Here is a 27620-nt window from a genome sequence, read left to right on the forward strand (position 1 = left end):
AATGACTATTTACATTTCAAGGGCAAAGATGTGAACCTTTCAGCAACTTAAACGTCTATTTATATTGCAAGAGCAAAGATGTCAACCTTTCAGTAATTTATCTGAGGCGGCTGTTCAGTTTATAAACTTTGAAGATTATTGAAACCTATTACTGCGCTATTTCCAAGTGGATTGTGACTGTTAAACAAATGAGCGGTGTTTGTATAAGCTGGCTGCAAGCATGTGTACAGGCTGTGACATTTCTAAGTCTTCCGTTTTCATTAAAATTAGTAGTTATTGGAGCAGTGTTTAGGAGGAAATTTGGTGCCAGCGTGATTAACTTAACAAGTGCCAGCGCGCCCTACTGAACGGAGCTGTAACATTGCTTTTCACATAAATCTCTGACACTCACCGTCCTGTTTGGGAATGACGGTTGAGCTGTCAGTTGGTCTGCAGCGATCCTTTCTCTTCCTCTGCTTCACGCTGTGTGATGACGTCTTCAGAAGGTTCTGAGGAGTTGGCGATGTGAAGCTCTCCTCGCGCTCTGCTGCTGACGTCAGCCGATGAGTCACCGCTGATGAGTCACTGCCTTTGTTGAAGCGCATTTTCGCCATAAGCCATCGGGCGAAGACGTGACTGACAGCGTGATGTTTGTTGCGTGCTGTCGTCTTTAATCAAGCGCTTCCTGATGTGAAGGACACTGATGAGTTCTTAATGCGCTGAGGTGGTCGTGGATAAAACGTTTCCATTTCTACAGCGTTTCTGCCTTAATGCTTTGCTTTTGTGGGTTTCTGCCATCGTTTTCTTCATCGTGTCACAGCGACTGGCACGCTATGTTGTTTTTAAACCCTGCAGTCCCTGAGATGTTTTCATTTATATTTCAAGAGACAAGGTACTGTTTTTCGATTCAGGTCTCGCAAATTCACAACATCTGATATGACAACGGTGACTACTTTTATTATTTTAGTTTCTTATTTTCAATCAGTCTCTATTTATATATAAATTGATGTACATGTTTTGTTCTAAGTGATTTATAGAACTGTTATGTACTGAAATTGAGGTATTGGTTTATATGTGTTCTGAGTGATTTACTTATTTGCTTATACTACTTGGAACTGCTATGTGTTGAAATGGATGAATTAATTTATTTATACTGTTTTCTCTAAAGGTTGATTTTAAGGGTCAGGTTTACTATGCTGAATTCTGACAAGGTTTGAATTTATTGATGTTCATGAACCACATTTGTGCTCAATTAAATTGAGGTGTTCATTAAGTGTTGAGATTTATTATACTGATTTTTGATGAACCACTTATTTAACAGTGCTCTATTTTAGATAGAGGAGTTCACGTTTTACTGCAAAGAGTCTACATTTATTGCTGAACTTTGAGGAGTTCAATGTTGGTGTGTATTTACTTAAACTTTGAGGAGTTCAATGCCAGTGTGTATTTTGTTGATCTTTGAGGAGTTCAATGCTAGTCTGTATTTTTGAATATGTTGCGGAGCCACATAAGTGCTCATTGTTTGAGGTGCTCCATTTGCTTGTGATCAAATTGTAAGAGGTTGCAAAGTCCTCAGTTCTGTTTATTCATGTTTTTATTTACCTGAACCACGCAAGTGCTCTATTCTACTAGAGGTGTTCAGTTATTGAGAGTCGTTAGGTAGCCATGTACCCCATGCACTAGGTGTTATGCGCTTTGTTCTTTATACTTTATTTAAGTGGTTTTGGACAGCGTGGTAACTCCTACGTCCTAAATTTGTTATTCTATTGGGACGCCATTTTGTCTAGTTTGATTCCCTTTTATTGCTTTTCGTGACAGTCTGGCCAACTGGCATGATTGGTAATATTTTGGGTTTTTCTTTGAGATGGGGGATGGTTGTATGTGATTTCTCTCTCCATTTTGTGCGAGAAGATATTATTCCTGGTTTTGTGCGAAAAGATATTTTTCCTCTCTATGTATCTTTCATGTTGATATATCGCTATTTCATGATATTATTTACAGTTATTCATTTTTATGTTGACTGCTTATTTCATGATATATTATTTACAGTTATTCATTTTCTTATGTTGACTGCTTATTGAAATCCTGATTTTGTCATCATCAGGACATACTGTATTTAGTTTCACTTTCTCTCTTTTGTTTTCATTGTTTTAAAAGAGGGAGATGTGTTATATCCTGTTCATCTCTTTCCCTGCTGCTCAGCCTGTGTGTGTGATGTCATTGGAATGTTCCTGTGTGCATGGTTTGAATGTGTGGTCAGTTTGATTGAGTGGGCTGAGCAGCTGGATGCTGCTCCCGGTGGGGCCTTCTCCCTTCCACCTTCCTCCTTCCTATTTACCTATTTACCAGCTTTTAATTAATAAACATCCTTCCAAGATTACCTACGACTACTGGATCTTCTTACCTTACAAATTACAATTTCAACTTTGCAACAGTCTGGAAATGCTTTTAAAGGACACCTTTCATCAATTGATGATACTTTTTCCCCACACTGCCTTGGTATATTCCAATATATGCCAAAGACAGAAATGGAACTGGTCCAACCAATTTTGTCCACAATTTGAGAAAGCACGGAAACATGTGAATAAATCTGTTTCTGCTTACATGAGAGACTATGGAATGGGTTCAATATACAATAATAACTTGCGTTACAACATGCAAGACATCTACAGAGGAGATGGAGTGCACTTCTCAGATGAGGGGAATAGAATATTCCTCCTGAATTTAAGAATGTGTATTGGAACCTACTTGTAGGTACCTAAATTCATCCACAGAACCCAAAAGCTCTTTTCAGAGCTACCCTAACTCTGATCATTCAAAACGTTTATCTTTTTCTAACTTTTTTCACTATTTTTCACCAAATTACGCTTTCCGGTACGCTTAAAGGTGCGCGCACCAGGCGCTCCCCCCGTGGAAAATTAAAGAATTTTTTATTTTTTTTACGTTTATGAGCCTCCTAAGCCCCCCTCAGAAAACCTAGAGGGTCAAGAAGTCTCTACCGTGCCCCCTTCTACCCATACCGAACATTGTTTACCCTCCATCTTGTGTCTCGATTGTACCGAAACACAAAATGGAGGACTCCCGTAACGCTGCCAGTGCGCGTAAAGGAGCGCGCACCGGTAAGCGCTCGATAAAAAAAGGTGGGAAAGCAATTTACAAAAAAACCACTGGAGACACTTTTATCAAATATAGAATAGGCCCTACTACATAGCAGTCCCTACCATTTGCCCAAATTTGGTGAAATTCCATTGAGACATTTAGGCTACAGGCCTGTCTAAATATCCTGAGGTAAATTACATGACAAAAACACACTTGTAATGTTAGAATTTACAACCAATTAAAAAGTATCTTTCATTTTCTACGATTATTTCCTGACGTTTGATTGGTTAAGTACAAGAATATATATAAAAGAAGAGAGGGAAACACAGCCATTTTGACTACTGCTTCCAGAAGTACATTTGAAAACAAATATCACTGACAACTTCAACTGATTTCTCTAAGGTAAGTTCTAATTATGGAAGTATATTGTACACTTTAAGTTAATTTCTGAAAAAATATTCTGTTAGTGATATGTTATCCCTCTTTAATAGTTAGAGATAGAGATAGACTTCTCTGTAATAGTTATGGATTGAGTTAGGCTTCTCTGGTATACAGTACCCTAACTCTACTAATATAGTTAATTTGTATGCAATTTTCAGAAAGAAAATGGAAGGAGAAAATCAGGCAAATGATACTTCTATCAAAGTAAAGGTGGAAAAACCAGAAGATCAAAAAAAGGAAGTTGATTTCATGGATGACTCTTTGGATGAACAGTTTATAGAATGTTTGGAAGAAATGGAATCATGTACTTATAATTATGAGGAAATTCCGGACAATATTATGTTAGAAATTTTATTAAATTATGAAAAAGAATCAGAGGAATAAATTTATCTTTAATAATTTCAAATTGTTTCAGACAATATTCTTTTTTATATGTAATTCATAAAGTATTACCAAAAATGTTTAAAATATAAAGTGAGACTTATAGTATACTGTTCAACTATTTTTCTGTTACATAGTAAGTTTACTCATAGTTACTACCTTTCTCCCACTATATTATCTCATATGAATATTTTACACCTCATTTTCATAAGGGAGCAGGATAGACTACTCATGATCCCCTAGAAATTCTCAGGGAGTGCTTAAAAGATCTGTTTCTCCTTTCCAGACAGACTATGTTATGAATTCCATATACCACAAAAAATACAATAACAACATGCAAGATGTCTACAAAGAAGATGGTGAACATTAAATTTAAGTCTCTTCATTAGTACCTACATGTAGGTACTTACATAAAATAAAAAAATTTAAAAAAAACAATTAATAAACATACAATTTTTTGAAGTGATTATTTTTCCATAGTACCCTCCTCGATACGCTCCCCCGTGCGCGCACCAGGCGCTTCCCCCGCGAAAATCGGAAAAAAAAAAAAAGGTGAGACCCCGCGGGGCCCTTTAATGGCCCCCACATCAAACCTAGGGGTACAGGGAGTGTCTACTCTGCCCCCTTATGGTCATTTCCCCCTTTGTTTTGGCCACCTCTCGTGTCTCGATCCTACCGAGACACAAGATGGCGGCCGCTCCGGACTGTTTAGAATGTTTACAGACAACTGAGAGCCAATCAGCTTTCTGCGCGCAAGTCGCGTGTCGCGCCGGGAGCGCTCACCGGTGCGCGCACCGGAGAGCGCCTATAGATATATATATTTTTTTGAACCTAAATTACTCAAAATCCACTGGAGCACATATCTTGAGACATAGCAAAGGCACATCGGGCTACCAGTCCCTACAATTTTGCCAAGTTTGGTGGAAATCCATTCAGCCGTTCGGGCTAAAAGTGAAATCGACCGCCCTATGGAAATTAACATGGGGAAAACGCGTTTTGGGACCCCCCTTTTATCTCGGCCCCCGCTTGATGAATCCCCCCCCAAACTTTCAAGGAAGGACCGGAGCTCGACGAGGCCATTTTCAGGAAATTTTCAGGCAGATTCGTCAACCGGTGCCAAAGTTATTCCAAATAGAATTTTGAGATTTAACATTGAAAAAAATCCTAACTATAACTACCTACTGGCGACCGCCAGTAGGTAATATATATATATATATATATATATATATATATATATATATATATATATATATATATATATATATAGAGAGAGCGAGAGAGAGGGAGAGAGATTTTAGTTGGGAGGACAAAGCAGAGGGCATAGGAAGGGCAAAAGTGGAAGGAGGAGGGAGCGATAAAGGGTGGCATATCTGTAGAATGCATGGGAAGGGAAAATTAGAGTAATGAGAAACAGAGGAGAAGAATGATCAAAAGGAAATTAAGAGACAGGAAGACAGCAAAAGATTACCTTTAAAAGAGAAAGACAGACAATAAGTAGAAGACTGAGAGCTACTTTCATTATTACACCGAGCCAAGCTTTTCCATCATAGTAATTAAAGTTGCTGTCATATATCTACGAGTAATTGATTTTTCTTGTCCAGCCACTTCAATTCTCATTTGATTACGAGAACATAAATTGATAAATATTAAACCAAAAAAAAACCTGTTAAAATGCATGAGATGAGGTGACAACACTCCGATGGCATACCTGTACAATTTGATTAATAGCAGGTGAGAGACGGGTTCAGAAGTCACCAGATGAACTGCCTTTTTCTGCTATCCAATAAAATGCATTTCTTTTCCAATCTATTAAAAGGCAGTTTAACAGGTCGAGCTGCAGCTGGCAGGCTTGAATAGCTCTTTTTTATGTTGCATTCTGGAACTCGTAGTTAGCTTTCCAATTAGCGGCACACCAGAAGATATGGGACAACCTCAAATGTTTGGATTACTTCAGTGATGTAGCTAATTGGTACCACACTTTTCTGGCATTAGTTATTCATCTAGGCAGGTGTGTTCGGTACATGCGTTCCTCTTTATTCTGTTATTATTTCAGGATTGCAAATACTATAATTCAAAGAAACACTGAACAGGAAAATTTGATTTTTATTCTGAAAATATATTAAATTGCTCTCATTTAAGAACAACCGAATGCTACTTTTTCACTTCCCATATGAACGGCAGAGGGTATTTAAAATAACCCTTGTGCATAATATCTGTCAAATGTCTTCATTTCATGTATGGCACGTACCCATTTTTTATGATAAAAGACAAACCACAAGCCCCAGAATGCAAAGGGCTGAGGGCTAGATTGTTAGAACCCGCTTAAAATGTGTAACATAACACTCGCCCACTTCGCTGTGATAGCAATTTCCTGAGCAAAATAGTTGTGTTTCCCAGGAAACAGCCCTGGCTGGTGCAAAACATTTTCTCTCATGAAGGTTGCACATTGATAATGCAGTAAAAAAATTAATGTGCCACCCACCATGTCACTGCCAAATTTCTAATTCATTAATCACCCTCAGCTATAAATGATTTTGACAAGGAGAGGGACACATTTGAGGAATATATCCAGGGGATGTTATTTAGTGGCAGCACACAAGGAGATGTTCAGTTCCACAGCCTACATAGGTCGCTTTTGTATGTCTCTGAAAGCCAGACTTCACTTCCAGTTCCTTGAAGGCTTCCACATTGTCGGCCTGCAATGGCCCACTTTACTATACCGACAACATGCTTTCTTTCATCTATGCCTGCCCGGCTTTTTTAGCAGCCTTTTTCGAGCTGGTTAGTGCCGCCTACATCACCTGTCCCTACGGTCACAGCCTGCAAGCCATTAGCAATCGAATTACCCGCCCCTTTCCCCAGTGTCAGCATTCTCAGCACAGAAGGCAGAAAATGAATGGACATACGTCTCACTTATCTTGTCGTCCACTTGGGGGCAGTCCATGATGGCGTTTCAATGTTAATTTTGCAACCTTCTGGGCTAGAGGAAAGTCTTGATGTTCCAGTGCCGTAGCAATTTATCGAGCACTAAATGACGATGTTTTAAACAAAGGGCAAAATGATCTTTCTTGTTGGAGATTTAAAAGTATTTAAACTTGCTCCATCATATGTATGTTGCTTTACATGAAAGAAGGAGGACATTGGACGTAAGATGCACAACGGAAGAGGCAATGACAGGTATCTCATGAACTGAGCACTGCAAGTGCTGATTTAACACATGATTTCTGTAAGAAATTGGAGTATTAGTTGAGATGGGGTGAGAACGCACCACACATAATAACCACAGTCCCTGTCAGTGTGAACCACAAAAGTCGCTAAATAAACATGAGCTTAAGCCTCTGGTAGCTTCACACAAAGCAGTCTGGCTTAACTTAGAGGCAATGTGTAAAGTACACTTGCAGCATTCAAACAGTAATAAAAGTGAACACACAACAATTTTGAACAAGCATTGGCATAGCCAATAGGTCTCGCCTTTGGGACCTTATAAGTGTTTAGCCATGCAACACTTGATGTTGTTGCACCAAGGATATTTTGCTGGATAACTAAACACTTATAAGGTCCTAAAGGCGGGACCTATTGGCTATGCCAATGCTTGTCTTCTCAGCCCTCCCCGCCCGTCCTCAAAAGGCCAGAGAGAGCTGAGTCTAATCTATAGGCCTTACCTATTTCTGCCTTTCTGGGACGCATTTTTCAAAATATAAAAAAGGAGGGGACGAAAGATTGATACGTCCATTTGAATGGTGAGTTTAGGATTAGCCCTGTAGAGTGGTGGGGGGGGGGGGGGGATGGCAGACTGGACTAGGGGGCACGGGGGCGGACACCAGTTTCACCTGTTGGCACAAGGCAGTGTTATGGCCAGTGCTAGGTATAGTTTGTGAATGAAAAGACCCTGCAGCTGAGCGTAGCAGGGATTAAACAGCACACCTGGTGACTGTGATCATTTGGGTCACCCACATCCTTGCCAACACTACAATAGCGACCTGCAGGGACCAACAAGCTCTCCCCCATGCACTCACCTGCCTTCACCTCAGCTTACCGCTCCTGCTTCCTTCCCCACAGCAGCAAACACGCAGGGCACTGAGGCACTAGGAGACTTCTGCCTTCCACTGAGGTGGCCATGATCTTCACACAGCTCTGGGGAGGCAACCGGGACATGGAGCGCCCAGCGCACCGGTCTGCTTTCCAGGCTGATGGGAGCGGTTCACTATGGGCTTGCGAGCTACTGGACTCCCTGCCCAGCCCCATAGGCCTATAGCTACGACAGCCTACCGGCAAGTAGGCGGTGAGCACAGTTATATGCATTAAGTGAAAGGAGAGAACATTCGATTTAATGAAATAATATAGGTGCACACCGATGCGACCACTGGCTGCTTTCACTAACTAAGGCTATTGTGTTTGTGTACCCTACCTTTTTTACTCTCCTGTTTATTTTTTGTTACGTTCTATTGTCTAACACTTTTCTCATTTAATGTAACTGGTCCTATTGTACAGCGCTCTGACACCTTCGGGTAATGTCCGCGCTACATAAAAATGCACTAAATAAATAGATAAATAACTAAGGCTGTTCATGACCATGGTAACGCTGCCCTGGGGTGCTTCAGCCTGAACACGCCGTACCTGTAACAGCCTCGCTCGTCCCCTGGCTATGCTTCTCATGGGTTAAACACCCGGGCCTGGCCCACGGAGCGTGCAGGCTGATTAACGCTCCTCATTCACTAATAGTGGTGGTAACGCTTGCGGCGGGATCTTCAAACTGAATGATAAGATACACAGTTCAAACAAAATACATGCATTTAAAGACAGAGAGCAATAGTGCAGTTGCGTGGGATGATGCGCATGTGCAAAAATGCGTGGGGGTGAGCACATACAGATGGGAAGCTGGGAACGACGGAATTCCCATTGGCACTCCCACCCCTCGCCCGATCACTCCCTTGACGTGTTGTTAGCAAATGGCAGCAGAGAGGCCAATCCCTGCTGCACGGTCACTCTCCGTCGTGCCTGCCACTTGTTGCAAACAAAAAAAAAAGCGTGCGCGCCCGGGCTGTCAAGGAAAGGAGGAGGCAGCAGGGGGAGGGGAGGGAGGAGAGGGGCCTTCGCCTGTTTCCCTTACGGGAGCAATCTTTGAAATCCATCTGTTAATTACAAACAGATGGTTTCAAAGCTCACTCCCGCAAGGGAATCGCCAAAACGTGCACGCGTTGCCATTGAAAGCAATGCAACGCGTACACGTTTTTAGGGCCAAAACTGAATCGATTCCTAAAGGTCTCCTAAGCAGTGCATGCGCGCTGCATAGGTGAGACCTAAAAATTGAGTACCTTTTACTAAATAAATTTGCACCAAAAGAACAAAAATCCAATAAGTAGAACTGAAAATATGATTTTTTTAAAGTTTCAATTAAAAACAGCACCACACAACAAAAAACGGCAACCAAAGTTATCTGGTCAAGCAAGACCAGGTCAAAGTCAAAAGTTAAGGCTGACCGTGACAGATAAACGGACTAGGTTCATCCTGGAGGAAAGTTTACCTTTAGACGAAGACATTTTATGGAGAAAAAGTGGCTGTCAACGAGTCGTCGGCTGGGCAAGATGCAAGCTGTAACCAAAGAGAGGGGCTTGTTAATGGCAAGTTGCTGAAGAACGGGATTCCGGTGTTGTCATTGACCAAGGCAAGAAAGCTCTGAGAAGGCAAAGTCCAATCTTTGCCCCTAAGGAACTCAATGTTGATGGGTTGCTGCTCAGTGTCAGTCCCAAGAAAGCTCTTTACGTTCACACGTGGAAACTTTTCTGGAAGTCAGACCTCCTTCAGTGGGGCAAACCAGCTAGCTGAGGCAAACCAGTAATTTGGCGTTGGCAGCTGCATTTTCATCAGTGATCCTGGCCTCCCTTGATTGTCCGAGCAGATAGTTGGCAAAATGTTTCTTAGCCCCCACTACTTGCAGTGGACAAGAGGAGTCAACTCTAACACCAGCCTAGGGTCCAAGGCCTTGGGGCCACTACTTGGGGCTAGAACTCACTCCAACTGAGGCCAAGAACAGGGTCCATGTCAGGATCAGTTGAAACAGGTCAGCTGGGCTGTTGCAGGAAAAGGGCCTCTGGAAGCTTGTTGTGTCCCTGTAGCTCAAACAGGAGGTCAGCCAACTGACCCTCGGAGTCACTTTTTTGGCCCCGGATTCAGGACATGCAGATACTGTCTTCCTTCAGGTTCTTAGTCCTTCTTCTGATTCTTCACAAGTCCAGGAGTGTTCGGGGGAGATTATTAGAGATGTTGCATTTAAATCCAGTGCCAGCCTGTGGGTTGGGAACATTCTTGACCACTCCCTAACCAAGATAGTGAAAGTTCCAAGAGGTGACCCTACCCACTTTTGCAGCACTTCCTTTGCAGTCACTGTAAACTATCCCACAGTGCCACTCTCTGTCTAAATCCAGCATGACAAAACCTTACAGAGGAGAGCGCCCCCTCCCAAACCAGGGAACTGGTATGCCCTAAAATTAGGGTGTAATATACTTATGTCCAGGTAGGATTCACCTGGGTTTCATGTTTTCACCAAGTTTTGTTCTTTGGCGAATAGGCCAGTCCACTAGGGATGCCTGGCCCTGAAGAATGTCAATGACCTGTATAGACTAGCAATAGGGGCAGAAACATGTTGACCTAGGGTGATGGATTGAGCCATTGTCCTCGCTTACCATATCATTACTGTTTTTAGCCTCTTTGCTGCAACAGCAATTCTGCCGCAGCGCTAGGGGGGAGGGCGCGCAATGCTCCCATGCTCATGACGGAACCGCTCCGTCACGAGCCTCGGGCGTGCTGTGCTTGTGACGGAGCGGTTCCATCACAGCCCCGCCCGCTCAATAGAACGCACCCCGCAGGTGCGAAATCAGCGCCGCGCAGGCACGCCGAGTGGGCCGTGACGGAACCGCTCCGTCATCAGCACACCGCAACCAAGGCTAGTGACTGAACGGTTCCATCACCAGCATGGAAGGGGTTAGATATACCAGAGGTGCCCAACATTAAGGGTGATACACTTGGGTACCCAAAGGCATTTTTAACTTATCTGGATCCCTCTATCTATCCAGTTATACTTTATCTAAAAACTCCCTACTTCTTCTGAGTCCATCAGAAGGTCAATTCCTCCCTGGTGGCACTGTTCAACCAGGGTAGGGGAGAGGTTGCATATGATGAAGCATGCCACAGACTGTGGGTGAGGCTTCCTCTGCCAAAAGATTGGTCTTCCCATGTGATCTGACAGAATTACTGTGATATTCAAATAGGGCTTTGACTTTACTTTCAAAAATAGAAAAAATAGTCCCTTTCTTGCTTTAGCTACTGTACAATTTTCTGTTAGAGTGCAAAGAACTGTTGGTCCAGGAATTGGAAGTTTGCTCTTTACCCATGGCTTGGTCAACTTGGGGCTATTTTGCAACCATATCAGTATGTACTACTTTAATTAATCTGTGCAATGCCTGTGAAAGTGTCATAGCAACACATGGTGTCAGAACTTTTCTTTACATTCTCTCAACTATTTCTGAAATACTCTCCTTACTTCTATATCCAAAGCAGTATTAAAGCGCTTTAAAGCTATTTCAAAACAAATACCTTAAGATGGGTAAAATTAGCACATATAAATCGAACACCACACAATGACTCAGCCTATGATGTGCTCTTTGTAAGCTCCCAGCAGGGCAAAGGTCAATGGGTACATGCAGGTAGACAGTGTCTACCCACTTTTTTCACAGGGTGGATGGCGTCTACCCTGCCATGCGGTTGGCCCCACAACAATATGCTAAACTTATCCTGGTGTAATTTTCAGACATCAGGACAAATTCAGCAGTGCTTGTCTGCTTTAATTTCAAGCAGCAATGTACAGGCGGGGAGGGGGTTTATCAGATTCCAGCTGAGCCCATAACAAAGGCTTAAGCTAAGGGGCCATCAGACCTCTTTTGTTGGAATGTCCTGGCTGGGAGTTATTTGGGGCCTCACACTTAAATGCATTGGAGGGGAAACAAAGGCTCACATCTTATCACTTCACAGGTACATAAGAGAGGCATGCTTTTTACTTTGTTCATTCCCTGTATGTAAGAGCTACGCATACACTGTAAGAATGTCAGATGTGTTGGTCTGCCCCCAGCATTTACCCAAATAACAATTTAAATACCACTGTTTTGATTTATTTTATAGCGCTTTATCACTACTCATCCCAATGCAGGGTGTCATAGAGATTTGCATCACACATACAATTCATTGACAATGAATCAAATTTGAATATTCATTTGTAGTATGTGTAGCATATACACATAAATCATATGTGTATAAATCACTATACAGGATGTGTTACTTAAGGCAGTGAGGGTTACAAGGTGTAGGAGTCACGTTACAGCTCACTGTGCTATATTACAAGGATTACATTTGTGAACTGCAAGTAACAAAAGGTTCTCTGTGTTAAAAGCAGTAGTAACCCACTTACCTATGTGTAGGAGTTTTTGTGTGGAGTTCTTATAAGTGCGGGTGAAACCATGTTTGGGCACCCTAGCCTACCTGTGCACGTGCAGTAGTCCATGGTCAAGGTCAGCCCACCGTAGGTCAGGAAATACCTTCTAAATACACCATCAATTCCACTAAACACATGAATGCATTAAATTACTCATTCTTCAGGGTGGGTTTCTGACCTTTTCCCCCATGCTGTTATAGACCCCTCCTGTGACAATCATTTACACAGATTATAGGCTCTGAACGTGGTCAATGGGGATTGAGACGGGGGAGGGCCTCAATCTCCAGTGACCACGTTCAGAACCTAGCGAGGGTGATGTGGTTACATGTGATTAGAGGCCCAGATTTGGTGACAAACGGAAGAGGCAGCGGTGTGTATTGGACTCAGGTTCAGTCACGGCTCGTGATCCTGGATACAGACTCCGAGTGGGGGTGTGGGACCTGCAGATTCTGAGTAGGTGGGTGTGAGGAGGGGTCATTATAATGTGGTTGGCACTACCAACTCACTAAACAGCATCACAGCGCCATCCCGCTGTGGTAATGAACTGCCTACCAATGTAATGGGCTGGGACCCCGGGAACGGGTCGTCGTGCATCACCCCCGCCAACGCTCTGGTGCTGTAGCCCACGGCCACATAAATTTACTCCCGACTTGTGGAGTGATTGTGATTTACGTCTGCCGATAACGTGATTCCAATCATTCGATTTCTGAAAAGTTTCAAAAAAATGTATTTCACCCCAAATAGTAAACAGTTTCCTCTGGTGCTCGACAACTATTAATATAGGAGCCGTCACGAGCGTGTAGCGCCTCAAAAGAAGCTTTCAATTGGAAACATCCCAAGTTTTTCATCTTACTCATTTTACCATCTCCACTAATCGTGTCATTGCTTCTCACATAGTTTCTAGTTTAAACCAGGTTCCTATCTCGATGCGGAGCCTGTTCGATGCGGTCGACTTTTCGATCTTCGCGTCTTCATATGCCTAGAAGTTTCAAAAGATGCCTGCTCGCTGTGTCTCTTTAGAATAAACCATTGAAGCGGTTACTTTTATGCTACACCGTATTTTGAACCTTCAAGTGACTATAGGAAAAGTTTTTCTAAATATGCGTGCATGCTGTTTTGCTAGATAAAAGAACCGAAGCAGCAGATTTCACGTTTCACTCTAAATCGAACAGCAGAGAAACTATAGGATATCGCTACATACGTGCATACTTCTTCGCAATTTGATTCTTCGAGACCGGGACTGCTGGTTTCCCTTGTCTTCCAACCCAGAGATCTACCTATGTTTGCTAATTACATCCTCCACTGTGACCATCGGTCTCTAGTCAGACTCTGCCTAGTCCTTTGATATTGATATGCTGTACTAGGATACTGTTTGCCCAGAAGGTTTTGAAATTGGAATTCTTCTATTCATTTTGAAAGTCTTGAAGGACCTGGATGGCCATAATGAACTATATGACTGGCGCCCTGAGGAAGGAGTTCCCCACTGTGGCATTTCCGAAACGCGCGTCAGCGCTTTTTTCTGTCTGTTTGATGAGAGTCTGAGTGTCTTTTTTGCTTAGTTGTTGGTACTTAGATCAATGTATTGCTGTATGAGTATGACTGTGATTTTTTGCTTGGATGAATGAGTCTGCAGAAATGTTTTTAATGTTCCTTTGAGTTCTGGGCTCACGCTATATTAACTATATATGTTGTGTGATTCACTGAAATAATACATTTTTTATAAATGAAAATGAAAATAAAATAATTTAAAAGATTATCAGCTTCTCTGTGGGCAATTGTTAACTTTGGAACCTATTGGTCCGCTTGATTTTTGGGAACCTCCCTTTAATGTTGCTGCTTAATTTGACTCCCCTGGTGGGTTGTTCCCCTCCTGCATCCTTCTCTTAGGTTCTGGTTCAGGGTCCCTCTTTTGTTTTTGTATATATAAACCAGCATTTGTACCAATCGACTGGTGCAAAAACGACATTTACATGTGCCACCACTGAAAAGGCAAGATTTGCACCAGTGATTCCATACACAAAATGCTAAATTGCAGTTGTGCAAACGTTGCTAATTCAACTGTTTGTACAAAGGTGCAGTTTATCTAACTATTGACTTAAGTGACCCTTCTTAACCCCGGCAGCTCCGTACTGCGGCCGGTGCCCCCGCCGCACCCTACTGGAAAATCACATGATTGTGAGGATGATATATGCATTGGTTTTTTAATTAGTGTGGTCGTTAGGAACTTACTTGGGACCTGGACGGGACGGGTGCTGCTTCTGCTGCATAATTGGCAACCAGACACTAATTTCGCCACAGTATGGCTGATTGATACCCTTCTCAACCTGCGCCACGATTGTCGGTCCAGGAGGTGGGGGCCGGGGGGAGGGGGGTTTCTAAGGGTCTCACTTGAATGTAGTGACTGACTGCAGGTCGTGGTGAGCGAGCTGCCTGTTGCACGCCGCTGCAGTGGTTACCCTGGGGCGTGGTAATGTGTGTAAAAAAACACTGCGCACGTTGACGCACAGCCCCTACCCAATCCACCAAAATCCAGCCCAAAAAACGCCCAAACCAGTGTTCTCCTCTGGCCCGCGGCCCGCCCCAGCAGCAAACAAGTAAGTGGCTAATAAGGCAGCTCCGCAGCGCGCAGTGCGATCCGACGCCGCCATCAAGATTCAAATTAATTTTCAACACAGTTTAAATATTCATAATCACAGTGTGCGTGTGACTCTGTGACCGACTCACTTACTCCTCGGAGAGGCGATTGCGATGCAAAAAAAACACGCTGTGGCACGAGTCTGACAGGGTGACAGACAGACACTAGTCAGTAGTGTGTAACTTTAAATAATTGAAAAATTTGACGTGCACACAGTGCAGCAGATGCAGAGTGTAGCCCCGGCCCTGTCATATAAGTGCCGGTGCTAAGCACCGGAAAGCACCAGCACAAATTAAGCCCTGCATTTACATAAAATAAAAATCTGTCATATTCGTGTTACATAATATGCTTTGTAGGAAACATAATAACCCCCTATGCTACTTTGATTCAAAACTGGGACTAGACAAAACACAGATCTCTCCAGCATCTCCAGCAAATACATTAACCTCCAGAGTTATTTTACAATTATTACTATTTCCAGAGATTTAGTTGGCAGACAATAATCTCTGCAGCAGCTGCCTAAACCTCCCAATACTATATTTTAAAATGCAGACTTTGTAACCAATTAAGCAGAACAGATTTGCTGTCACGTTTTTCCTTGGTGCCAATTTGTGGCAAGGTTTTAAAAGTTGAGCCCCACATTTTTGTGTTGACGTTGCTTCGCTTTTTTGGCACAACCCCGACGCATAATCGCATTTGCTAACTATTGTAATGTGCTCATAATAGACGTATTAAACATACGTGTGTGCTTCTAGGATTTGATGTCACTTCTTCTGATGCCACTTTGTGTGGGGTCTTGGGTTGTGATGCCACTTCCTGTGATTGTACGTGTGATATCACACAAGGTCCCTCCACTTCTTTTTTTAGGACTTGTGCCCTGCCTCCCAGTAATGGGATTTAAGACCACCTTTTTTCCAAACCTTTGTGTGCTTACCAGGTCATTGGAAGCCAGTCTCCCTGAGCCTACTCCACTTGCCTCCCAGCCTCGGTAACTCCCTCGACTCAATGCAGAGGAGACTGCAGCTGTCGGAAGGGACACGCCCTGTTAAAGAGGCAGGGTGTTCTCGTGCTGCAGTGCTGGCGCGTGGGACCTTTCTTGCAGTGCTGCTGACAAGCTGCGGCCATCATCCCCCCCCCCCCCCCAGGAGCCGGTTCGCTCCGAAACGTGCGGTTTCGAAAATGTCCGCAGTCCCTCATTTCAGCAAACACCTGCACCATCCCGTTAAATAATTCAAGTTCTCGGAAGGTCTGCAGCGTCGTGCGTCAGTGATCGACCCCCCTGCTAATGCCTTTGATTTTCCCCAAGGCTCGAATCTCAAAGCCTTCAAAAGATATAAAATAGGCTTAAAATACAGATACACGGATTTACTTGAGGTATTAAATGAAAGGTTAATTATAATAAAGCAGCTTCTTTACAAATGCTACGAAGATGACGCTAGTTAACCTTTCAATTGTCAGCTATTATTATTTCAGTTATTATGGAGTCGTCGTTATTTGTTTAAATTATTTGTAAACGATATTTACTTGTTTAAATAAAAACATGAAAACATGTGTAACTTACATAACACGTTGCACAGATGGCTAGTGTTTCATCAGTACTGGCATCTGTAATTCGTAAATAGTCTACAGTGCATAAATTAAGAGAATAGTGAACACTGAACTAACAATATGTGATGAACACAACCGTCAAGTGCATAAGGTTATACTTATACTCATGCCTGTTGTGTCGGTATCTCCAGGGCAGACTAATAGGTTGTATGACGGATCCCTTAGGCATTTTACCCGCACACCTTTAAAACGCAGTGGTATGGATTTTTAAAGCTTTATAGAAAAAAAGCAACAAGAATAAACGACAGCATTTAAAAGCCACAAGCTGTGGTTGACTGGGGCCTTGGTGAGATCCCAGGCTGCATGCAATGGAGCAGGGGTTGGATAAGCAGAGCATGATGCATTGGTGAAGTTGTTTCATCTTGGGATTCAGAAGATTCTTTCAGTTCTCTAAGTCCTCCATCAGGCAAGGAAGGCCAGTGCAGCTAATATAGAGCCTCAAAGTTGGATACTTTGACATCAAACCTTTGCTCAAAACTTGAGTTTTGGCACCAAACGCTCATAGGCGGTCGAAACAGAACTTTACTCCTGTCGAGGTAGTTTCACCACTTAAGTATGTTTGCTGCCTTTTCACAATCCAAGGTTTTCCCTTTGGACTTAGCCAATTTTTTGGTTTTTAATTTCCTCCAGCGGGGCAACGCTTTAGGCTGCTGCCAAGCAGGGCTCGACTAGGCCAGATCAATCACTGTGAGTTCCTGCTGGAGTCGTGTTCTTCTTCACCTCAAAACGCTCAGAGCAGGATTTAGAGATGACATTCCCAATGAAGTTTTGCATGGACGCTAATCTTATCAAGGACATTGGCCAGAAACTGCGAGTTCCTCTCTCAAAAATCTTCTAAATGGCAATAGTTGCTACAAGTGGGATGCCCAGACAGAGCACAATTGGTGCAGGCACAACAAAAGTGCCCTGGCCCAGTTCGTCTGTATGCACACATCTATGTTCTGGCTGTTTCTGGGTCATTCAGGGTTTTCTGACATTGTGTGTTGGTTTATAGTGAGTCATACAACACAGAACCTTGAGCCGCCAAGAGACTGGTAGTAACACAGTGTCACATTAAGCTCCTCATGATCCTAGCACATGATGCTTCTCTTGCAGTGTCTGTTGGGGTCAAAAAGACCAAATACTTCCACTTCTGCTTTACCAGTACGGTAGTAAATGTGGAGTAGTCCTGCCATAATGTTAGTAAAGTATAGAAAATGTGATGGATGGAATGCTTGAATTAATCTCAACCACTGATAATAACGTGTGTCCCCATCCCAGTCCATCATTATTTTGCACACCATGCCACCTCAGTTTGGATGCAGGCATATGGAAATCAGTCTTGACTTTGCTCCAATGAGAACAGTGCAGCCTGAACTGCCAGACCATGGCCTCCTGGAACCAGAACAGATGCAACCTAGCACCACTTTTGCCATGATTAGGACTCAGCAGCCTAGTATAGCTTTGTTCCACTAACACAGTGTGCATAGGACCCACATCTGGGCATACCCCATGCCACATAGGGGGACACACTAATGTATACAAAAAGTGATGGATGGAATGCTTAAATTAATATTGGCCACATATAATTACACAGCCCAGTCAACCGCTAGTTGGCACACCACGCCACCTCAGTTTAGACCCAGCCAAATCAAAAGCAGTCTGGACCCTGCTCCAATGGGAATGCTCGGCTACTAATTGTGAATTGATATAACAGGAGCTGAGTATTAAGGTGCAGAGAAGCCAGAACTCTATTTAGGTTTTTAAGAAGGAGTGAGCGACCCGAAATACCCTTGAGGGCTTGGGTAATGAAGTTGAAAGGGTAAATTTTGCCTTCAAGGGAATTTGTTCAAACTGTATTTTGTTTAGTTGAAGTTATTTATAAGAAGGATCAATCACTTATCCTTGGAATGAATCTATCAACAATTTTCTAATTTAGCAAGAGTATTGCATCAACATATAACATGTAAACATATAAACAAAGACACAAGGTGTATACGAAAAATATATCTTTATCAAATAGCTCAGTCAAAGAAATCAGCTACATATACAGATCAATAAGCAAATAAAAATTAGGACTGTAGGTACACATATAAGTGAATTACAAAGTGACACAACAGAACCTAAAAAGACACCTATCCCAAATCACATTGAGCAAAACAAAAGAGAGGGATAAGGTGTATAGTCGACGTTTCGGTTTCTCTGGCGTCTGGGTCTGTACAGACGAGACGTGCTTTGACTCTGCCTTGCTCGAATACTAGGTGGTGCAGGATTAATAACTGCTCTATATATCATCGACTTCGGTCCATATTTGCTCAAGTTTGAAATCTTGAAATCACGAGACTCAATTTCATACATACGGGATTTTCTGCTTCCATCATATTTGAATATTTATGAGGAACATCTCATCGACAGCTTGAATTATCACGTGCAGCTTCCCATCCAATAACTAATAGATTCGTTAAGTCAGCTTGACTAACAGTCATCTACGGGATGCAGTCACTACTCTTTTTGAACAGATAACAATCTCTTTACAGACCATAATTTAATAACAGTCCTGAGGATGGTTTCAGCAAACTAACGCCAGAGAAACCGAAACGTCGACTATACACCTTATCCCTCTCTTTTGTTTTGCTCAATGTGATTTGGGATATGTGTCTTTTTAGGTTCTGTTGTGTCACTTTGTAATTCACTTATATGTGTACCTACAGTCCTAATTTTTATTTGCTTATTGATCTGTATATGTAGCTGATTTCTTTGACTGAGCTATTTGATAAAGATATATTTTTCGTATACACCTTGTGTCTTTGTTTATATGTTTACATGTTATATGTTGATGCAATACTCTTGCTAAATTAGAAAATTGTTGATAGATTCATTCCAAGGATAAGTGATTGATCTTTCTTATAAATAACTTCAACTAAACAAAATATAGTTTGAACAAATTCCCTTGAAGGCAAAATTTACCCTTTCAAGGACTCTATTTAGGCACACAAAACAAAGTCAACCGTGGTATTATTTCAAAATCTAATAATGAAATGAAAAATAATATTAAACAGCTGAATGAATCAAAACACTCTCTGCCACAGAAAACATATGTATATGTGATGGTGAATTGTGCTTTAGTGCTCACACAGTGTATAGTTCATTGAGAACGTGTGTATATAAAGCAAAAGGAAAATGATTGCCAAGAAAAATGTCCAAGCCTGACAATATCAATAAATTAATCAAAGGCAATATCACAGTTACCTATCAGCTAATATCTCTTGTGTCGACAATATCTTGATTCCTAATAGAGTGATAGGATAATCATCAGGTAAGGTTAATATTGAGAGACTGCACGCAACATGGCTTGGATAAGTGAACTAGCTGGTCTCATGTATGCAATTCACAAAAGAAAATTGGTCAAGGCTGCAAGAAATGGCTATAGAATAATTCAGGGAGTCCCAACCGAAAAAAAGATTTATTGGGACCATAGGTACTTATTCTGTGAATTATTAAAAGCAAAGAATGCTAGGCATATTTAATTGTTTATTTATTAAAAAAAGGTGTGTCCACTTTGCATTCTAACAAGTATTACAACATATGAGATTTAAAAGAATATCTAGTGCAACGCATGACCTCCAATCAAGAGATGTACCCTTCCATAATTACACATCGAAGGTTTTATTGAACTGTCTAATTGGTTTTCAGAGTCTGTCAGTTTTTTGTGGATAAAAGCTTGTGGCCAAACTTTACTAGGAATGTAAGCATCCTTACAATGTATACCTTTTTGAGTATAGCACATATTCAATCTAATCTATCATCTGGTTGTCTAGTTGTAAGAAAATGGGGTATTTGTTGAAGGGAGTAGGAACCCACCACAGGTAATAACCACAATCCTTGTAAGGGTGAACTCTCAAAGTCGCGAAATTAACCTGAGCTCATCCAAGTTGAATGGCACAGAGCAGACAGGTTGAACTTAGAGGCAATGTATAAAGTATGTATGTAGTACTAAAACATTAATAAAGTCGAAATGAAAAGCAATAAAATTTCTAAAAGAAATCAGACAAATAGAGTATAATGTGATAAATAAAATCGACACCAAAATGAAAAAAATCCCATAGGGGGAACCAGAGTTCTGAATATTTAAAATTTTAAGTAGAAATAGCACCAAGAAGCACATAGTGTCAATGATAGTCAATGGTTGAGGACCTTAGGAGAGGCACTTATAGACTTGCAGGGTGGAAGGCAGAGGGCCTCGAAAAGATTCGGTCTAGGTCCAGGTACTAACGGCCACCTGGCAGTTGCAGAAAAACGCATCTTGTAGCATGTTGTGCCCCTGGAATTGTAACAGGAGGTCAGTCTTATGACTCTTGAAGTCCTCTTTTCTGTTCTGTGTACAAGAGAGAGAGCAGGTTCTTTTTCTTCAGGGCTCTTCTCAGCTTGCAGACAACAGGCTTGGTGTTCTCCTGATCTTCTTCAGGTCCATAAATGTTATGAAGTGAGTGCCTAAAGCTGCCACATTTATACCTGGTACAAGCTGGTGAATGAGAATAACCCATAGGGACAACCTAACCAATGGGGTAAAAGTTTCTGGGGTTAACTTCACACACTTTGGAGATTTGCAAGATGGGTAAAGTCTTCAGACACACAAACCTGGCTCTGAGATCCGGGTGTGTGTTGGGGGTGTACTATAGATAACCCAGGGTCCTCCCACATCTAATACCAAAATGCTGCTTGTGCAGTTCCTGTACCCACAACAACCTCAGAGACAGAAGTCTGGTGTAACAAAGCTGACCTTTCAGCAGCCAGAAGGTAGATATGGACACACACATTGTTTAGACATTCAGCTTCACTCCTTTGAAGTGTGCCCAAAGTGTCATATGTAAACCCAGTAGACCTGTCAAAAAGGCTGTGACGCTGTAATGTCGAAATAGGACCACTGTGCAGAGACAATAGACATGTCTTGCCTAAGTGCCAGCTAACATTTACTTGTGACTGGGGAGGCATCTTTGAAGTGCACCCCAAGTATCATATGAAAAGCCTCAGCAGACCTGTCAAGCAGGATGTGGCATTCAAGCAGGACTTGGCACTTTAATGCCAACAAGGATTTTCCAAACCTACCTTGGATATCATGTTTAGATGAATCATCTCAGCACATTCAGGCCAGCCTTTTTATTTGCTCCTGGGAGCATGTTCACACCACATTTATGCTTTTTTAAATGCAATTAATGGCTTTCAGAAGAGGGAGAATTTACTTCCCAGTGTCCCAGGGTAGATGCTGAAGGAGGGAATGGAAGCCAGATTGAGGAGGGTGGGGGGGAAGACAAGGGAGGGGCTTTCAAGGAGGACAGAAGGAGAACACAATAGAAGAGAACGTGAGGAAAAAGCAGAAGCTGGATGGATGGTTTGAGGAAATACACGATTAGAGGAGGGGGACTGTGGAGGGAGTGGGAGGCAAGAAGACAAAGAAAGTTGAAAAGGGGACATAAGAGGAGAGACAGGATGAGTGGAATGCTGAGCCGGGAGGAAAAGGAAGGAATTCACTCATCTTCAGAGCCCTGAAACACTGAGATTGAGGAAGAAAAGGAATGAAGATAGAAGTTGTGGTCAAAAGAGAAAAAAGAGAAATACAAAATTGGAAAAGGTCATAAAGGAGCAAGACAGACATAGGAAACACAAGTGAAAGGAACTAGCTACTAGAAGCCTTTACTTCATTAGACGTCTGTGTTAGGATTTGGCCATATTATTTTTCCCAGAAGTGATTGATGAGGTTAATTTACACCGAGGGGAGGCAAACATGTCCTGCAGAGGCTATTCTTGATTGTGATAGTGGAGCGGGGATATTGCTGAATTATCTATACAGCTGTGTGCAATGGTTAAGAACACCCTGTTTGTTTCATACATGGAGACCTCTTGATCAGGCCAGAGTCAGGGACGTTTCCCAATGTTTTCAGATTGTACACAGTGTCTGGGGAGGTGAGATTCTTTTCCTTGTGCCACAAGGAGTTGCTCACCTCTAGGAGTTCAGAGAGTCATGAAACTGCCTCAGTTGCCCAGCTGGTGCCTAAATCGCTTCTCTACCAAATAAGAACGCTACCTTAATGGCTGTAGATTTGGGTGTGTGGTATGCTTTTGCCTCTTCTCAAGAATGGTGGGGAAGAATACAGCTACAGGCAATGGCCCCTGCTTTATTGCTCACTCAATGGTCTCCCCAAAGCAGTTGGTAAACTTGTAATAGAGGTAACAAGGTGTTGAGTCTAACCTGTCCCACCTCCTTGCTGACCTAGTATAACATTTGTCAGCTCCATCAGTAGCTGCATATGATATTGGACTGAATCTTCAAGTATGACTGAGTTTGGCAAAACAATTCCCCCTCTAGTTGTTAGTAAACCCTGGTGGACCTGCAGGGGCACACCAGAGTTTTGCCTTACTTTGCTAAACTCGTTTTTGGTGGCTCTTAGGACTCTCCTCTTTTTTCCCTGTTACCCAGTGGTAAAGTGCTTGTGCTTGTCCTTGGAAACATTGCAAAATTGGCCTACAACTGATTGGTACATTTTTTTTTCCAATTCCAAAGTTTCTTTATTACGGTCCTTTAGACCATAAAAGATGCATACATTAATACAAAAAAGAACACAAAGAGAAGGCATATCTTAATGCATTAGACATCTCGTCACTCGTAAAACAACAAAGAGACAAAGAAGAGAAAAGATAAACGAAAGACATATTATTGATGGATCCTCTCAGTGATCTTGGATCCAATTTAACAGAGGTTCCCAAATTTTCAAGCCCCTTCTTCGTGCATTACAACCCTTATTTTTATATATAGCCACCTCCAGGCTACATGTCGCAAGTAATCTAGCCCTCCATTGCAGAAATGATGGTGGAATCGGATCCAACCATGATGAAGCTATACACAAGCGGAAAACAGCCATTGCCACGAAAATCAACCCATGTAAATATATTGGTCGAGCACTGCTGTTTGTGCCCAACATAATCTCTTCAGGTGTAACATTTACCCTGGTTCGAGATATGTCAGATAGAAAACCAGAAATTTCCACTACTAGATTTGTTAGTACGTTACATGAGGCAAACATATGGATAATATCAGCCTCGGGTAATGCACAGCGTGGGCATGTAGTTCCTTTCCCCGTCCCCCATTTTGCTATTTATATGGAGTGTAGTATAATGAGAAGAAGGTTTTATAGAAATGAGCCTGTAATTTTATAGACATCAAACAGATGCGCTACAGTTCGTATGCATAAGGGGGAGTTTGAGAAGATACCCCTAGTTTGGTCTGCCATGCTACCGCGTGTTTATCCAGGTCATCTGGCAGTGAAGCAGTCAGCACTTTATATATTTCCCCAATTTTAGGGGTAGTATCTTTACAAAGATTTTCTATAGCTTGGCAGATATGAAATTTAATCTGGCCTCCTCCTTTCTTTAATAAAAAATCTCTCAGCTGCAGAAATTTAAAAAAGTCCCTGTGGGTGATATTAAACGCAGTTCGTCAAACGTCTTAAGTCCGTTTGTCGTAAAAAAGCACCCGAGCTGTCGCACACCTGCCTCTATCCATCTCTCCATAACGTTATCGTGAAAAATACCTGGCAGATCCGTATTTTTACTCACGGGGGTATAGTAGGAATAATGCCCCAGACCCAGTAATTTTCTGACATTCCCCCAAACTTTGGAGACATTGGAGATAGTCTTAAATTTGATTTTTTTTAAATAGCAATCATTTACATGTCGCCATAGACAACCTTCACAGCCCTCCTCTAGAATAAGTTCTTTTGGAGTAGGTATATTACCACCATTCGGGGTGTTAGATATATGTGTCACGCTATATCTCAATACAGTGGCCCAGTAATATACCTTAAAGATGGGCATTGCCAATACTCCTCTTTCTTTTGATAGTGTAATCCACCTGAATGCCCTACGAGGTCTCTTATACCCCCATATAAACTGAGAAAACATGGAATCTATAGTTTTAAATATTTGGGGAGGAAATTCTAAACACATTGCCCGGAAAAAATATAAAAATCTCGGGAAAAAAGGCATTTTAACTACGTTGCATCTACCACCTATAGTTAGATGTAGATTATCTAATCGGACCAATTCTCTCTTGGTACGGAAAAAAAAGCAATCTCAGTCATTTATAAAGTGGCAAAAAGGGCAATGCACATTGTCATGGTAAATTATCACAAGCGCAAAAAGGAAGATTTTGAAACCATGCCTCTTGTTGTGGGAAAACTAAAGGAAAATGCAATGACCCCAAACAAAGCCTGAATAAATAAAACCTATATTGGGCATTTTCTATGTAGGAGAGGTAGAATTCCAACTCATAGTTAGATGGTAAAACAAGGTAAATTGCCAGAGAGGGAAGCTGGGCGGCTTGTTGCCTCCACATATGTTGTGCCTGCTCGTAAAATGCTAACTTTATCTGATCTCTAGCAGAGCGGGCAATTTGGTTTTGGCTATTAAAAAGTTCTGAGGCTCTCAGCCTACTGAAAGTGCGCTTAAGGTACCTTACCCAAGGTATAGACTCAGCATTATCTGAGGGCAGGCAATCCTGAAGAATGTATTTGGAGAATTCTAGCTCTGGAGTTTGCCAAATGTCTGTCCATAATAATAGTGGTGCTAGACCCAAAATATCCCTCACAAATTTTAATTCCACTTCTGAATGACAAAAGAAAGTTGATGTACTCTGCGGTACGATCAAGAGTCTCAGAGAAAGTTGTTCTCTGTTGCTTGTAGTTTGGAGCTATCACTCAACCCCCAAACTCATGCCCCATTATGTAGCTTTAAAGAGACACATAGCTTTTTATAAAGTGATCATTTTCCTCTCTGGCCTATGTCTAGCTTGGCAGCAAAGCGGAAAATCGCTTCCACGTTCTGTTGGTTTGTTTCATCCTCAACACCATAAAGGACGCCCAGTTAACTTGTGGGTCAAAAGGCAAACCCAGATAAGAGAAACTTTCTACCTTAGCAAATGGAATTCCCTCTAAAAAAAAGTTTTAGATTAAGTTTTCTTTTGTCTTTGGACCACAAACCATTACAAATGACTTCTGCTGATTAATCTTTAAATCCAAGGATGACATAAACTCCATAAAGGAGTCAAGAGGTTTCTGAAGGCTATCTGCAGTCTTGGCTAAGAGGACGGCGCCATCCACATAAAGAAGGGTCGGGATAAAACGAGTGCTTGCCCTCAGACAATCCAATTTCTTTTGGAGCAAATGAGCTTTTAAACCATTAATATAAAAGAGAAACAAAAATGGGGCTAGGTTGCAATCCTGATGGACATCTTGATTGCAAAGTATAGAGTATCTCAGTGCAGATGCTGGAGGAGAGTAACCAGGGGCTCTTCTACCCCCAGGTTCCCTAACATATCCGATAGTTTGAACTGATTCACCATATCAAAAGCACACAATAAGTCCATGAAGGCTAGATATAAAGAGCCATTCATGGACTTGCTGTACTTACCAATAAGGAGTGATAGGTTCAGACACTGCTCAACCGTACCCATTTCTTGTCTGAAACTATATTTAGCTTTCAAGATAATGTTCTTTGAGGTAGTCTAATCCTCAAAACATGCCAGTAAAAGTCTACCCAAGATCTTAAAAGTAGAATCCAGTAGGGAAATTGGCCAATAACAGGCTGGGTTAGATCTATCTCCTTTTTTAAAGATGGGTACTACAATAGCCTTTTTTCACGTTGAAGGAAGTGGGCTGATAATAGCAGCTCCGAAAAAGGCACAAGGCAGGAGCAACTGCTGCAAGTATTACAAGTAATGCACAGTCCAGGGAGCCCTCTCCTGACAGACCCACTCAATGTTCACTCTGGAATGCCACCAAAGGCAAGAGCTGGCACAAGAGCTGGCAGATTCACAGCTGCATAAGCTCACATGCTTTGCAGGACAATGCCCTTCTTGAATTACTGCCTCCCATTGCTAAAGGGAGCTTACACAAAATGGAATAAGGCAAATGAATGAGGCATAGTTAAATAATAAATAGTGGGAGACAGGCAGATCACCAACAATGACAGCTGCAAAGCACACAGGAACCTGGCCCGGCCATCTCCAAAGAGTTCCCTACCTGCTTGTAGCCTCTCCGATGACGAACCTGCAGGGGGAGCCTTGCACACAGAAAGCTGGAGTACGCTGGAGTCTCCTTACTCGCACCCTGAGTAAACTGAGCTCCGCAGGCCAGAAGGGTTTTGGAAATGGTGGCCAGCGAGGAGGCTGCCAAGGAACAGGGGTCGAGGTCCTATGATCAGGGTTTTTGGAGACACGTCCGGAGGCATCAGCTAAATGGACATGGAGCCAAGGCTCCTCCCTTGTGGAAGGAGTGACAAAAGTATTCAATGTGTCACCAACAAAGTAGCCTTTCAAAATATGTTTCAGGCCTGCCACTGCAGCCTGTAGTACAGATATAAACTGCTATTTTGACCAAGAAAAATAAACCTTTGGCCATGCCTTAACCTTTCTTTTGCATACATATAAGTCACCCTTAAGAAAAGACCTAACCACCCCTAGGGCAGGGTGCATGGTATTTGAAAAGTAGGACGTGTTTTCAAGTTTTACTTGTCCTGACAGTGAAAAACTCTTAACGTTCTTTTTCACTGTTGTATGTCCTATTTCACCAGTAGAATAACACTGGGTTACCTTATTGCATTTAATGCTAACTTCAGATTGGGAGCAGATAGAGACATGATGTTTACAATCAAATTAATTGTAATTTATAATCCTCTTTAAAGGAAAGTCATATTTTAAATTACTATTGTGAAAATGCAACTTTTAAACGTTGGCATTTTCCTGTGCAAATCAAATATGCCATTCCGCATGTGTCCAGGGTCACATGAGTGTTACTAGCTTTCCTGCGGTGTTTTGTGTAATGCATCCAGACAGTGAGACAAAGGAAGCTTAGGTGTGAGGTGAGAGGGTCTTCCCAACAGGATGACTGGGGAGGAGCGGTCCCCAGCTCTGATTACATTTCAAAGCGCCTTGCTTGCAGCACACACAAAGGAACCTGACAC

This window comes from Lissotriton vulgaris, chromosome 11 (assembly GCF_964263255.1).
Source record: "Lissotriton vulgaris chromosome 11, aLisVul1.2, whole genome shotgun sequence".
Lineage (NCBI taxonomy): Eukaryota > Metazoa > Chordata > Amphibia > Caudata > Salamandridae > Lissotriton > Lissotriton vulgaris.